This window comes from Echinops telfairi, unplaced genomic scaffold, assembly GCF_000313985.2.
Source record: "Echinops telfairi isolate 266 unplaced genomic scaffold, ASM31398v2 ScPeMD7_7469;HRSCAF=8507_1, whole genome shotgun sequence".
In the NCBI taxonomy this organism is placed as follows: domain Eukaryota; kingdom Metazoa; phylum Chordata; class Mammalia; order Afrosoricida; family Tenrecidae; genus Echinops; species Echinops telfairi.
In genome coordinates this window covers 69,188,391-69,204,211 of record NW_022111373.1, presented here as the reverse complement: position 1 = coordinate 69,204,211, position 15,821 = coordinate 69,188,391, and the positions used below count along the sequence as shown (strand labels likewise).

The 15,821-nt window shown below is 37.9% G+C and overlaps 1 protein-coding gene across 1 annotated transcript in view; it reads right to left on the bottom strand.

Moving 5' to 3' along the window:
* Positions 1 to 15,821, bottom strand: part of SSBP2 (single stranded DNA binding protein 2) — a 321,263-nt gene that overhangs the window by 217,728 nt on the left and 87,714 nt on the right. The gene's annotated exons all lie outside the window — the stretch shown is intronic.

Here is a 15,821-nt window from a genome sequence, read left to right as displayed (position 1 = left end):
CAGGTTTACAGTAAACAATATACTGTAACAATAACCACAGTTCTGGAGAGCTGTACCACTGATTGCCAAATGAATTTCTGATTGTTAAAGATGGATGACATTTCCAAAACTGAATATTTTTTTCCTTTTCATGAAAACAGATCATGCATCTGTCACAGAAAAAAGCCTGTGTAAATTCAGCGTTCTGACCATTTAATTACTTCAAAATACCACAACTGCCAAACACTTAAAGTGGGAATTATGCTACAGCTACTAAGCCCCTGGAAAAGAAGCGACCGCAGCTGAAGTTACTTGCGGACGAAGTGTTGTACTGACAGTAACTAGTACTCACATCATTTAAAACATCTCCTAATGTCTTTGAGTTGAATGATATTACCTAGATTGTCACTGGTCAACCTTTTTCTACCCTACTACCGCTGAGGGGTAGGCGATGCTCCTTCTGGTCTCACTGTGGGGTTGTGGCTCAGCCCCAAAGGACATCATAAAGAGGAAAGGGGACTGCAATGTCTGTCTTTCAAAACAAACAAGCCAGGATTCTTATCACAGATCCTTTAAAAAACCTATCACACATACTCTGATCTATCAGTAACCACTTCAATTCTAGCACACCGTTTGCTGACCATGAGGGTTATTTTTACCTTAAAAAACTAAGTTGTGAACACTGCAAAGTCTCCCAAGTCTCAAAACTACTCCCAGTAACACCACCACTCAACACCCTCCTGCCTAAGTGAAAAGAAATGTAGCCTCGGGTAGTAATGGTTTGTAAAACCTTAGGCCTAGTGTTAACAGAGTGGTGCAGGCAAGGCAGGATCCAGACCTGAGCCAGCGGCTGAACAACAAGGATGCTGCACCAGGAGAGGTGGATTGTGAAACTGAGCTGTGCTAATGGGTCTGGGCCTTGAGCAAAGACAGCAGAAAAATCAAGGCCCAAACATACACGTTGTTCCTTGAAATAAACTCCGTTCCTTGAAAACATAAATCTGTCACTTGTAATCTCTTCGTTTCTTCTATGCCAATACTACAGACACTAATATATTTTTAGGGGTCAATAAGTGGCACAGATGGTTAACTGTCTGATTAGTAACCAAAAAGTTGACAGTTTGAACCCACCCACAAGTACCTTAGAAGAAGAGCCTGGAGATCTGCTTCTAAAAGATCATAGCCAAGGAAACCCTAGGGAGCAGAGTTCCACGTCGCAACAGGTTTGGTCTCCACAACTCCAAATCAAATTGACTTAAACTGATGGTGGTGGCAGTAGGTAGGTTTTGTCTGTTTTCCAAATTGTGTAACCACAAAAGATAGTTCTTTACAAGGGCATTTAAAGCAATCACTGCCCTCCCTTTTTATTGGTCTAAGATCACTCAACCACCCATTGCCACGGAGTCAATCCCAACTCACAGAGATCCCACAGGACAAGGTAGAACTGGCCCTCCCATTTCTGAGGTGGTAAATTCTGAGGTGGTAAAAGCATGATGCCTCATCTTCCTCCCAAGAAGAGGCTCGTGGGTTTGAATTGCTGACCTTTCAGTTAGCAGCTGACTGACACATAAGCATTGTGCTGCCTAGGCTCTTTTGGTTTAGGACAATGCTTCTAAACGTGTATTAGAAGGGACTCACTGGAGGGAAAGGGCTTTAAGCTATACTGCTGGAAATTCTGAAGCATCTTCCAAAATGGTATGCCTTTTTCCGATGGACTGCTACTGCAGTCCATCATTACCAACAAGAATGTTGATATGAAATAGAGTTAAGAATATCTATCTAAAATGTCACCTGATATGTTCATATTCTGCGGTCTGCTTTGAACAAAAATAATGCTTCCTAATGGTCAGGATGATAATCCAAAGAGTGGCCCTGAACAATGTATGGGTGGAAATCTAATTAACTCTACTGCTATGATCACAACATCAGATATGAGAAAATCTCCAATATTTTAACTTGCTCATATGAACATGAAAGCTGGAAGATGAATAAGGGGGACACTTGGATTATGGTGTTGGCAAAGAAGACTGAAAGTACCATGGACTGCCAGAAAGCAAATACATCTGTCGAAGAGGAGGTACAGCCACAATGCTCCTTAGAAGGAAGGATGATGAGACTTTATTTCACATACACTGGACACATTATCAGGAAACCAGGCTCAGTGAAAAAGATTAAGACCTTCAAGGAGATACATTGGTACAGTGATTGCAACAACTGATTCGAGGGTAACAACAATTATGAGGATGAAGCAAGACAAGAAAGTGTTTCCTCCTGTTTTCCCCTGGGTCATTGGGTCACTGTGAGTTGGCGTTGACTCGATGGCACCCAACAAAGGATTCCCACACTTCACCCGTCAGTCCTAGCCTCTTCCCCAGGCTCACAGTACTCTTTGAAACATTCCTCTCTAAAAAAACAAACAAGCAAATACACTCACTGCCATCATGTCAATGCTGACTCATGGTGACCCTACAGGACAGGGTAGAACTGCCCCTGTGGGTTTCTGAGACTGTAATTCTTTATAGGAATAGAAAGGTTTATCTTTCTCCCCTGGAGCAGTAGTTGGTTTTGAACTGTTGGCCTTGTGGTCAGCAACCCAGTGTAACCACTAAACCACCAGGGCTCCTTATTCACCTCTAGCTCCTTAAACTGACCACGTCCAATGTTCAATTCACCTTTTCTGCCTGTTTTGAGTAGCTGTGTTCACTCTAAATGGACACAATTTCTGAGTCTGTTTCCTCACGTTTAAATTGGGAAGAATAACACTTCTTCATAGCAGTGTTAAAATGACTATAGAGCACAATAAATGGTAATAATGATCGTGATACTTTTTTTCCTGACTGTCTCACATTCAGTAATAAATTACCAAGGCATGCACATTCTAACACTCTCCTCCCTCCTTTGCCATCCCAGCCCTACTCCTGCTCCTGAGGAACCATTAGGAGCCACAGCAAAGCAGGACCTAGTTGCTCTAGCAGCAAACACACCTGCTGGGTATGTCCCATCAACTCCCCATAAGAGCACTGGGGCCACCAGAAATAAGAATCCTTAGAAAGTTCTCAAGGGGTAAACCCTGTGGTGAAAATTACTGTTTGAACACATATGGTTCCAAATGGGCAAGAGTTGGAAGTGGCATTTGTTAACCCTGTGCTTTAATATAAAATATGCTTCCTCTGTAAAAAAAAAAAAATCACAGAATAATCCTTACCCAGTGACATGAGACTACAAAGCATGAGAGGGTAATGTTTTATTCTGATTTAATTTCCCTTGAATGGTAAAGTTTTAAAGATAAATAGTGACTATACCCATATTTAAACTGTACATACTCTGAAATGTTCCTTTTCATAATTTTTAAGAAAAGCAACTGCTTTAGATTAAAAAATGCAACTATTTTCAACAAAGTGTCACTATTGAATCTGGTAACTTATATGGGTTACATCTTTAAGTTATCTTTATTCCATTCTAGTTTTCACTTTGATATCAATGACTAACCTATCTAGTTCTGGCCAGTGATTCCATAAAGGATATCAAACCACAAGTACAACCTTCTTTACTCCCTGGACACCACAAACTCTTGAGTTTTAAAAGTAAGAGCAATAAATAAACAAAAGTAAGCACAAAAGAGAGAAGCTAAAAATGGGAAGAAAATAGACAAGAGTCAAAGCCTGAACCCACTTGGGGCTGCTCTTAAAACATTAACTACATATCAAACACTCATGTAAGGCCCCCTGAACTTACAACCCGTCAATCACACACACAAGCTCTCACAAATATTGTGGAAGAGCAGACAGGTAGATCAACCAACAATGAAAAATTCCACACCTCAAGTCCTGTTAAGCTCCAATTGTAATTGTGTAAAATCTCTTTCACCAAGGTTTTGTGAATTCAAAATCTCTTAATAATTTTATGTAGATAGATCTACAGTTTAACCTTTAACTTTTTTTTTTCCTAAAGAAAGAAAAGAATGGGGGAATCCTACTTACTCTTCATGTGGGATTCTAGCAAAAATCTGTTGTTTTTAGTTGTTATTGAAAAAATATTAAATGTTAAGAGAAATAAACATAAAGAAAAATGTTACACCTCTGGCTGCCCTTCCAAAAATCAAGTAAGGTTAAAATACAACAATGGAAAGAAAAACACAAGATATGCAGTAGGCTGGATCACAAAAGGTTAACACATATATAAGTTAACTCATCAGATGTCAGATTATTAAGACTTTCAACTTTTAAATAATGAGCAAGGTATGAATGTGAAAAGACAAAGAATAGCAATGCCTATATGTCACAAGCAAGTAAAGCCCAGGAAAGAATAATCAACCTAAGAGCACATATTCAAGACATAAAGAATGCTTCCAAATTCACCAATGAGTTTAGCAAATACTCAAAACACAAGAAAGCACGCAGTGCTTATAAAGGTGGCTATGAAAGTGTACATTGGTACAGCTTTTTCGGTGAAATAACATGGCAAGGTGAGATTCATACATGGAAAGGACAAAACACAGAAGAGCTTGCATAGTATGCTCCCACCTGCACATGCATGCAGGACTATATTCCTCCCACGGGCTGTTCATGCATACACAAGCACACTCCCCAGCCCCATGGTTTCATTTGTGTTCAAACACTATCTTTCTTTGCAGGGCTTGTCCTAAGTCTTCTCAGGGCAAAGAGATAAAGGGAGTTCCTTTTTACTACATCACTTTCCCCTTGCTTTGTTCTTCCCCCTATGCTTGCATTTAAAAACAAGCAAGGAAGCAAATAGGAAAAATTTCAAAAATCAAACTGCTTATATCTTTTGCTCCAGTAATTTTCACTGTAAAACACAATCTAAAGAATTAATTAGAAATCTAAACATTAATTTATAATAATTATCATAACAAAATTCTACCAGTACAAAATGGACAACCTACATATCTGATCATTAGATTGTGATATATTCATGTGATGGGAAAATATATTTGGGGGTAATGTCTAATGAAATGGAGAAATGTTCATAATTCACTGCTGAAATTTTTTAAAATCTAAAGCATACTTAATGTCGACACAGAAAGATTAGATAAAAAGTGCTACAGGTAGAAACAAAAACTTAGAAATGACAGATAGAATCCAACTCATACGGATGGGACAGAAAGGCTCAGTAAAGCCAGGAGAGCCTACTTGAAGTAGAGATAAATATTCCCTCCCCACTCAGACCTTGTCGCCAGAAAAAAAAATTGAATTTTGAGCCATCAGTATACATAAAATATAATGGACTTGGCTACATTAAAATATTATACAACTTGCCCATCAATAAAAAATTGGATAAAGAAAATAGAGTTTATACTGACAACAGAATACTATTCAGCCATAAGGAGAAGTTAAATTATGATACCTCTATAACACAGATGAACCTTAAAAACGGTATGAAAGAAGGTAAATGATATATAAAGAAGGTAAATGATATATAAACCAAACACAAATGGACAAATATTATACAATCCAATTGGCAAATATTTTGTAACAGAAAGTATCATATATATGATTATGATATATATATATGAGCGATTGTCTGATTTTAACTCTTGTAAACCCAAAGGGGAAGAAATTATATCCTGTCCTATAGGGGTCACTATGAATTGAGATTGACTCACTATCAGTAGGTTGGGTTGGGTTTATATAGGAGCAGGCTTCAAAATTTAGCAGAAAAATTCCATTATTTTTAATTTCCTTTTTCAATTAACTTTTTGAAACCTCTTGGTATATCACATGTGTGTGCAGCACAATTCATCTATATAAAACAAATAATTACTTCATAAAAGTCTACTGGTAAAAATGACCTGATTTTTAAAAATCTAAATTTTAAAAAAGGTTAAAGTACATATAAATGTTTATGTAATTGAAAAGGTACATATTAGCTTTGAGTAGGAGTCATTAATAATTTCATTAACATTATAAAATAAAGCTCACTGCCATCAAATTAATTTCAACTCATAGTGACCTTACATAAGGTTTCCAACACAGTGAATCTTTACAAGAGCAGGCAGCCTCATCTTTCTCCTTCAGAGCTCCTGGTGGTTTTGAACCAACAAGTATATTAATATTATAATAATAACATGATTTAATATTTGTAAAATTTTTCAGGACTATTTATGGTAATGCTTGACACTTATAGAGTGCATCTCATTCATTATTCTTATAATATTCCTATGAGGTACCGAGAGTTAAGAACTATGCAGGTATATATATCATTAAGTGAGTACATATAAAATGAAAATTCCAACTACCAGTACATGGTCATGTCTATCAATAAGACCATATCCTATATACACTTTTCAGTTAGGTCAATTATCTAATAAGAATAATCCTGGTGGTGCTGTGGGTTAGACATTCGACTGCTAACTACAAGGTCAAGAGTTCAAACCCACTAGCCCCTCTGCCAGAGAAACACAAGACTGTCTATTCCCAAGTAGACTTACAATCTCGGAAACTGTTGCTGTAAGTCAGAATCAACTTGATGGCAGTGCGTTGGGATAATCTAATAAAGAACCTGTCTTTTATTAGCTATCTTTTTAGTATTCCAAAAAGATGAAGCATTGAAATTCAAAACCCAGAAAGATTATCCATTTAATATTGGATGGCACAATCTATCCAAAACAGTGCTTTGTGAGCATTTTGCCATTTTCTTACAGTTAGCAAGCCAAAAGTACCAAAATCTAATAGAAATAAAACCTCAAATTAATGGATTGCTATGATGTCTCCCCAATGACGATCCAATTTTTGTGCTGAGAATAATTATGTGTGCAAAGGTGGAGTGAAGAGGGTAAAATACCCTAAAAAACAGTTGCTCCTAATTTTACACTTCAAATTAAACTAATATAATGCAGCAGTAACATACCTATGAAAAGTGTTCAGAAGCATTTTATGTAAAATCTAAAGCCACAGTTTTTTCTTGAAAGTGCAAAGAGCAAAAGCTCTTAGAATGAATATATATATACATGGTCACTGGAATGAAATAAAACAAACTTTGACACTGTCCACTTCGAGGTATACTTTGTTTAGTAGTAAATGGCATTTTTTTTTAATAGAATTGATTCCTACTGGGGAAAAGAGCTAGAACTTGGGTCCTAGTGCAAGCACTTACTGTGCCAACAGATAATTGTCTAAAATGTATTTAATTTCAATTTAGCCATAAAATGAGAAGAAATAACAATTACCCGCTATTCCTCATGTACTTTCTCCTGTAAGAAATGAATTTAGAAAATATTTAGGAAATGCTTTCTAAGTTAAAATACCAGATAAATTTAGTTCTCTTCTAAAAAGCATCTCCTTCACAGACCAGATGTGGTCCAGTCATTTCTTTATTGACACTGAAGATTATCTTTGTACCCACCAGAATCATGCCCAAGCTCCTTAGCACAAACTCCACAGTACTTCAGAAGGGGGATGGCCACTCCATTGTTCCCCAGCTCCATTTCTCATCATGCATGTCCTCATCCTCTAGCTTCCTTGTTTTACTAAACCATCCAGCACCTCCTCAAGGACTTATAACTGTGGGTCTTGAACTTGGGAGTCAAGTCCTCCAATGGATAGTCCTCCTACCTCCCTGAAGACTTGATCTAGCAGCCACCTTTTCTAAGAAACTTCCCAGCCATACCTGCACTCAAAATCTGCTTACTCTCATGAAAATCTATACAAATACCTTTCATTTGCCAGTCTACTGTTCCCTTTAAATTGTGTGGCAGCAAGAACCATGTCTTATTAATAGCTCCATACTGGATAATAAAGTGGTGCTACCAGGTAAATGTTGGACTGCTAATAGTGAAGTCGGCAGTTCAAACCCACCAGCCATTATTACATCAGAGAAAGATAGGACTATGTGCTCCCATTAAGATTTATAACCTTGGAAATCCTATACATGTTTGTTGCTGGTCACAGTCAACTCAATGGATTCTGGATGGTAAGGAGTTACCGAGTGGAACAAATAAATAATTAACTACTAACTAAAAGATGGGTGGTCTGAACCCAGAAATGCCTTGAAGAAAGGCCTATGTACCTGCTGCCTCAAAGGCACAGCCTGGAAATCCCTTATGTATATAATGCAACCCTACTCTGACACATGAGGGGCCTCCGGAAGTCAGAAGGGCTCAATGGCAACAGGTATGGCTTTCTAGCTTTTCAATTAGATGATTAACCTTCTGAGGAACACTAACGAAGCACATATATTTTCCTGTCTTTCCCAAACAGAATTGAATTAGACTACATCTTACTGTTTTAGAAAATTAGTTAGTCAACTAGCCAACATAACAATGAATAATTGCATGTAATGTACTAACAACCTTCCCAGGCAATAAAATTTTATTTGAGTAAAGGATCTGATATTGTAAGCCCAAAGAGATATCAGATCACAATCCCTCAGATCAAAAACATAGGCAGCTAGCCAGCTAACTGGTTGAGACTAATTTTGTTTGTGTTATTTCATCCATAATTATATTACCATTATTGATTATTATTAGATGACGTTCTTGAATTCTTGAGTTCTACAAATTTGAACACATGACAGTAAATAACATTCAAATATATATCAGTCAGCCTGATAAGCACTGTCATTTGTAAAAGATAAGTATAGTGTTTGGGTTATTTTCTGTGGAGGTAAGCTATTACATACGCAAATCGACTGAAGGTGGTTTTAAAAGGAGGACTTTTAACATAATGGTATGTACATAATAGTATAACATAATAGTGATATTCAAAATCCAGAACACTTCTTTCTGCTCATGCGGAATTTGTACAGGGATCAAGAGACAGCTATGTGAACAGAACAAGGGAATACTGCGTGGTTTAAAATCAGGAAAGGTGTACAGCAGGGTTCCATCCTCTCACCATACCTATTCATTCTCTATCATGAGAGAAGCTGGATTATATGAAGAAGAATGCTGCATTAGGATTAGATGAAGGCTTGTGAACAACCTGAAATATGTAAACGACACCACCTTGCTTGCAAAAGTGAGGAGGACTTTAAACACTTGCTGATGAAGATCAAAGTTTGTATGGATGACAACTCAATGAAAAGAAAACCAAAATCTACAAAACTGGAACAATAATAGGTAGCATCATAATAAATGGAGAAAATGTTGATGCTGTCAAGGATTCTGTCTTGCTTGGATCCTCAATCAATGCTCATGGAAGGAGCGGTCAAGAGAGAAAAAGAGGCACTGCATTAGGTAAATCTTCTGCACAAGACCTCTTTAGAGTCTTGAAAATCAAGGATGTTCCTTTGAGGAGTAAGGTGCACCTGACCTAAGCCATGGTATCTTCCATTGCCTCCTAAGCATCTGAAAGTTGGACACTGAATAAAGAAGACTGAAGAAGAATGAGTCATTTGAATTATAGTGCTGGGAGAAAAATATTGAAAGTACCATGGATTGCGAAAAGGACAAACCCATGTGTACTGGAAAAAGTATAGCCAGAGCAATCCTTAGAGGCAAGGATGGCAAGACTTTGTCTTCCATACTTCAGACATGTTGTCAGGAGAGACCAGCCCCTGGAGAAGGACAGCATGCTTTGTTAAGTAAGGGGTCAGCAAAGAGAAGAGAAAGGCCCTCAATGAGCTGGACTGACATGGGGACTATAAAAATGAGCTCAAGCAGAGGAACAATTGTGAGGAACCCACAAGACCAAAAAGGAAGAACACGCTAGCATTCCTCAAGCTGAACAAACTGAAGAAGAAATTCAAACTCCAGTCTCAATGTGCATGCAATGGTAAAATAGTGAATGGTGACAGAAGCATCCAAAGAAGATGGAGGCAATACAGAGCCACTATTCCAGAAAGAACTGCTCAGCATTCAACCCTTGAAAGAGGTAGCATTGATTAAAAAAAAAAAATAGTGTTGAAGGAAGTCCAACCTGCATTAGCCAAAATCAAGACTTCTGGAAATGACAAAATACCAATGGAAATATTTCAACAAATTGCTGCAGCACTAGAAGCACTCACTGGTTCATGCCAAAAATACATGAAAAGCTATTACCCCGGACAACTGACAGAAAGAGATCTCTATTTTTGCCCATCCCAAAGTAAGATGACCAATAGAATGGAGACATCATCAAACAATATCATTATTATCACATGCAAGTAACATATTGTTGAAGATAATTTTTTAAATGGTTGCAGCGGTATCTTGACAGGGAGCTTCCAGAAATTTAAGCCAGAGTCAGAAAAGGACTTGGAATGAGAGCAAGAGATCATTGTTGACATCTTATTTGATGGATCTTGGCTGAAAGTAGAGAATATCAGAAAGATGTTTGATTGTGTTTTATTAACAGGCAAAGGCATTGCAGATCATAACAATTCTCAAAGAATGGGATTTCCAGAAAACATTATAGTGTTCATGCAGAGCCAGTACACAGACCAAGAAGCAGTTATTGTAAGAGAATATTGAATGATTTAAAATTAGGAAAGGTATACATCAGGGTTGGAACCTCTCACTATACTTATTCATTCTGTATGCTGAGCATATAATTCAAGAAGCTATCCAAATGAAAAGGAATGCAACATCAGTATTAAACTCAAACCCAAACTCACTGCCATCAAGTGGATTCCAACTCATAGTGACAACTATGTGATAGTTAGGGATTATGTAAACTAGACACTCCTGGCTAAGGGTAGTGTCAAATCTGTCCATCATTTTGCATGTGATGACATCTCTTTGATGATGCAAGCTTTCTGTATAAGACCAAGATGAACAGAGGCAATCTCTGTCACTTCACCTTCCTCCTCACTAGGGCTACAATGGGACTAGTTGTCTGTCTCCACATGGGGCTAGCAGAACCTGACAATTGTGGACAAGCTGTCATGTTTCCTCCAACCTTGGATCCTTATGACTGCACACCCCGCCCTGTGATCTCCTGGCTTTCCACTGTACCTCTTGGCACCAGCTACGTGACCCTAAAGAGGGCCTTAGCTAGCATTGGGTCTATGGGCTTGATATGGACTGGACTGGGGCACCTTCTTTATGTAAAGGTGCTTCTTGATACAAGGTTCTTTCTTGTACATAGATGAATGTCACTGGATTTGTTTCTCTAGACAACCTGGCCTAACACACCCTATAAGAGTAGATCAGCCCCTTTGGGTTTCTAAGACTTTAAACATTTATAAGAGTAGACAACCTCATCATTCTCCCAGGGTGAAGCTGGTGGATTCAAACTGATGACCTTGTGGTTAACACTCGATGTGTAACACACTAAGCCACCAGAGCTCCCTGCATGAAGATTTCGGGAAGGCTATTAACAACCTGCAATATGCTAATGACACAGTATGCTAATGAAATGAAACCTTGTTTGCTGAAAGGAAAGAAGATTTGAGACACTTACTAATGAAGATCAAAGACTGCAACTTTCAGTATGGATTGTAATCCAATGTAAAGAAAACAAAAATCCTCACAATTAGACCAGTGATTGTGATCATGATAAAGGAAAAAATAATTGAAGCTGTCAAGGATTTTATTTTACTTGTATCCACAAACAACACTCATGAAAGCGGCAGTCAAGAAATCGAATGATGCATTTAACTGGGTGAATCTGCAGCACAGGACCGCTCTAAAGTATTAAAGAATCAAGATGTCATTTTGAAAATTAAGGTGTGCCTGGTCCAAGACCTGGTCATTGCAATCGCCACATATGCATGTAAAAGCTGAACACTGAATTAGGAAGACCAAAGAATCGATTTGAATTTGTGGGGTTTATGAAGAATATTAAAAGTACAATGGGCTGCCAGTAAAATAAATTTGCCTTGAAATTACAACCTTAGAAGCAAGAATGGTTAAATTTCATACTTTGAACATGCTATAAGGAGGGGTTAGTAACTTGAGAAAGACATCATGCTTAGTAGAAAGTCAGTGAAAACGTAAAAGTCCCTCAACAAATGATTTTGACCCAGTGGATGTAACAATAGGCTCAAACCTAGCAATCGTGAAGACAATGTTTCATCCCATTGTATATCGGGTCACTAGGAATGGAACTGACTGGATGGCATTAACAATGTTGGCTCTCAAAAAGAGACTTTTTTTATTCCTGAGGCACTGTATCATACCAGTGTTGACCAAGGATACATGTCAGCATTCAAGTGTGACTCTTGGGTGATAAAATGCCAATAGTTACTTGGATCACAGCTAGCTAAAGACTGGCAAGGCACATTTGGCAGCCACTGAGAGGCTGCTCATGGGGCTGTAAATAGTTATTAGCAGTGAAACTAGATCAGCCTGATCAAATTTTCAACAGAGCTTACAACCTGGTGTTAAGGAGGTGTGAGAAATTAGAAGTCTCTTTTTAACATTGTCTTTTAAATGTTCCTTAGTGGTACCACTAAAGTGAATGTCAAAAATTGTGAATGGAACCACATAATAATATGAATACACAGCCTTATAAAGCATCTTTTTTTAATATTTTCTCTATCAATATGAAAAAAATAGATCCTTGATAGAACATACAGATATTATAGATGCTAAACTAGGCACCAGCAATGTTCTCAGGTAGGAATGACTGCATCAGCTGATATAAACACCACTGATAATTTATCAGTCATGTGGATAGTTGAGCATAAAAAAAATTACATTACATGATGTTTTACTGAAAATACAGTGACACAAAGCTAGTAGTACAGATTTGGAATGAAGTGATTTGGTGTTGCTTAGAAATAGAAACATTTGTCTTATACAGATAGGCAAGTTCAAGATTAAATGAGTAGTGTCAACTTAGGGAAACAAAAGGGGGCAAGATATAAAAATGAGTATTAAACAACAACCAACCAGTTTGTAGAATTACAGTAATTCATAGAATTTAGTACAATTTCCCATTCAAATTTCTAGCTAAGGTGTGTACACTGGATAATATGTTCCTGGTTGTATTTCATAACAATATTTAATTCGCATCATAGTTTTTCCTTTATGCCTTATCCTCACAGAGAAAAGGCTTCTGATTACTATTGTCACTGGCTGTCAAGTTGATTTTTACTCATAAAACAACGAAGCTAAACTCACTGCCATGGAGTTGATTCCAATCTATAGCTACACTAAAGAACAGAGAAGAAATGCCCCTTTTGGGTTTCCCAGGCTGCAAATCTTCATGAGTGGAAAAAGCTTCGTCTCTCTCTGGAGAAGCAGCTGGTGGGTGTAAACCACTGACCTTGTAGTTAGCAGCTCAAGGCATAACCCACTATAAACAAAGCAGAAGCACCCCATAGAATTTGTAAGACTGTAAATATTTACAGAAAAAGATCACTAGGCCTTTTTTCCCACTGAGCTGCTGCTGAGTATGAACCACCAACCTTTTGATAAGCCACCCAGCACTTACCCAGTGTGGCACCAGGATCCCTCCCAGAATACTACTGGCTTCTTATTCCTTTCTCACTAGCCTAAGCAGATTTTTCCATATTCTATTTTGATGTTTTACAGACAACAGACTTCTACTGATGCCATGAATGAGAGTAAGAGAGATTGGACTTGCTCACCAGGTGTAAAGAAATAGAAAATAAAGTTGTTTCATAGTGTGAAACAACTGTGTTCGGACACTGGAGAACAGGCATTGCAGGCCTGTGGTAGTCAGATATGATGTCAACTAGTCACTTCTGGCTTAAGGGTGGAGGCAACCAAGTGGTATGACCTGCTCATAAGAGTGAGAAAAACTGGGACTTCCCTTCCTCTGTGACTTCGTCTTCCTACTTGCTGTGACCCTGCCACCAACTCTGAGAGCTGCCAGCACCCTGCCAAGTTCCCACCAACTTTGGATCCACTTGAATCTGCACCCACCAGCCTGTGACCTTCCAGCTTCCCAAAGCACCATTCTACATCACCAGCCTGCAGCTATGTGAGTCTGAAGAGGGTCTTACGGATTAACATCAGACTTATGGACTTAAATTGGACTAGGCTGGGATGCCTTCTTGATATATAAATACTTCTTGATATAAAGCTCTTTCTCAAATACAGAACAGTGTCACTGAATTTCTTTCTCTAGACTACCTGGCCTAACACATCGTGTAATACCTGAGAATGGGTGAACAAACTGTCTGCAATGTACCATCACCCTGACTCTGTCCATAGGTACATGCCAAAACACACAGCAGTGAGAAAGAAAACCAGGCACAGGACAGTGTTTGTTTCCGTCGAGGGGATCAAGAGATAGAAATTTGAAAGGCAGAATGTAAGATAAGAAGGAGGAATGCAGAAAAGATCCTCAATAATTTGCATAGCATGTGTAGGGGAAGCTCCACAAAGCCAAAGAGCCATTGTTCACTCAAAACTGGGAAACGGAGTTTCCCATTTGGAGCAGAAAGATCTCAATGAGCACAGTAGAAACTCATGGGGTCCTATATGCAAAGTACAGCTAAGCTAGCTCGACAGAAAGAGCAACTGTAGACACAGTTTAACAATGATAGTGAGTTTAAATTAACAACCTTCACATCAGGCCTCTGAAGAACATGCAAGTATAGCCAGATTAATTGAGAAAAGGTTGACCAGACCTCTGAGTAACAATCAATACTAAAAAAGGCATACAGTTAGAGATATTAACATGAATTTCAGCTATTAAAGATTTGGCCAAATAGCTAAAACAGTCTGAATTGTTACATCTACAGAGAATGCAATAAGAAGCAATAAGAAAAACATCAACATAAAAATTTTGTTATGATAATTTCATATGAAACATTCTTATTCTGTTATAATCTGGAGAATTTATAATTTTTCTAGAACATTATATCTCTACTATTGAAATGAAATCAATAGAGGGGGAAAGTATTCACTAGAAAATTTTAAGTAAACATCCTAGAGCATCCAAGGACACTTGTTATGTTTAATGCTGACGTGACTTAACTTTCCCCCCCTGAGGCATAATTGGTAATGCTACAGTACTGATGATTTCTTTTTCACACACACAAAGAAAATGAGCACTATTTTATGGAGGACACAGTAGGTATAAAAATTTAACTAAAACACAATTACTATTGATAGAGATTTCCTAGGAGCTCAATGCAAACCTAGACATAGGATTACATCAATTCAGCACTACCCTATGGACTGAGACTAAAAATAAAGTTTAAACTAAGGTTAAGAGAAAAAAAATTTCAAAACAAATTTCATTTATCCATTTTTCAATAGAATTAATATTTCTTTACACAAATATAAATTATCAAAGCACAAGGACTAAACACAACTATTCTTAAGGAGCTTAAAAATGATTAGGTTATGAAACTCTGTTGTTACTCTATGTCATCAAGTTGTTTCCTATCTATTATCAACTCTATGCACAATAGTACAAAACACTCTATCAGACCCTGCATGATCCTCACAGCTGTTATGCTGGAGCTCATTGCTGCAGCCACTGTATCAAACCATCTCTTTGAAGGTCTTTCTGGGAAATTTTAACTCAACCTAATTGTCATTCAAAGTTATTACTTTTTTTAAAAACTAAATATAATGACTGTATTGTGGGATATTCATTAAGCTGCTAACTACAAGGTCAGCAGTTTGAAATCACTAGCCACTCTGCAGGGGCGACTTTCTACTCTCATAAAGAGTTACAGTCCAAGAAACCCACAAGTGCAGTTCCATATTGTCCCACAGAGTTGCTATGATGTGACAATAAATTTGGGTTTAAGTATAATGATAAGACTTCATCTTTCACTGAAAACACAGGGAATCCAGGGCGGATGATCCCTTCAGGACCAATGGTGTGAATGGTGATACTGGGAGGGTAGAGGGAGAGTGGGTTGGAAAGGGGGAACTGATTACAAGGATCTACATGTGACCTCCTCCCTGGGGGACAGACAACAGAAAAGTGGGTGAAGGGAGCCATTGGACAGGACAAGATATGACAAAATAATAA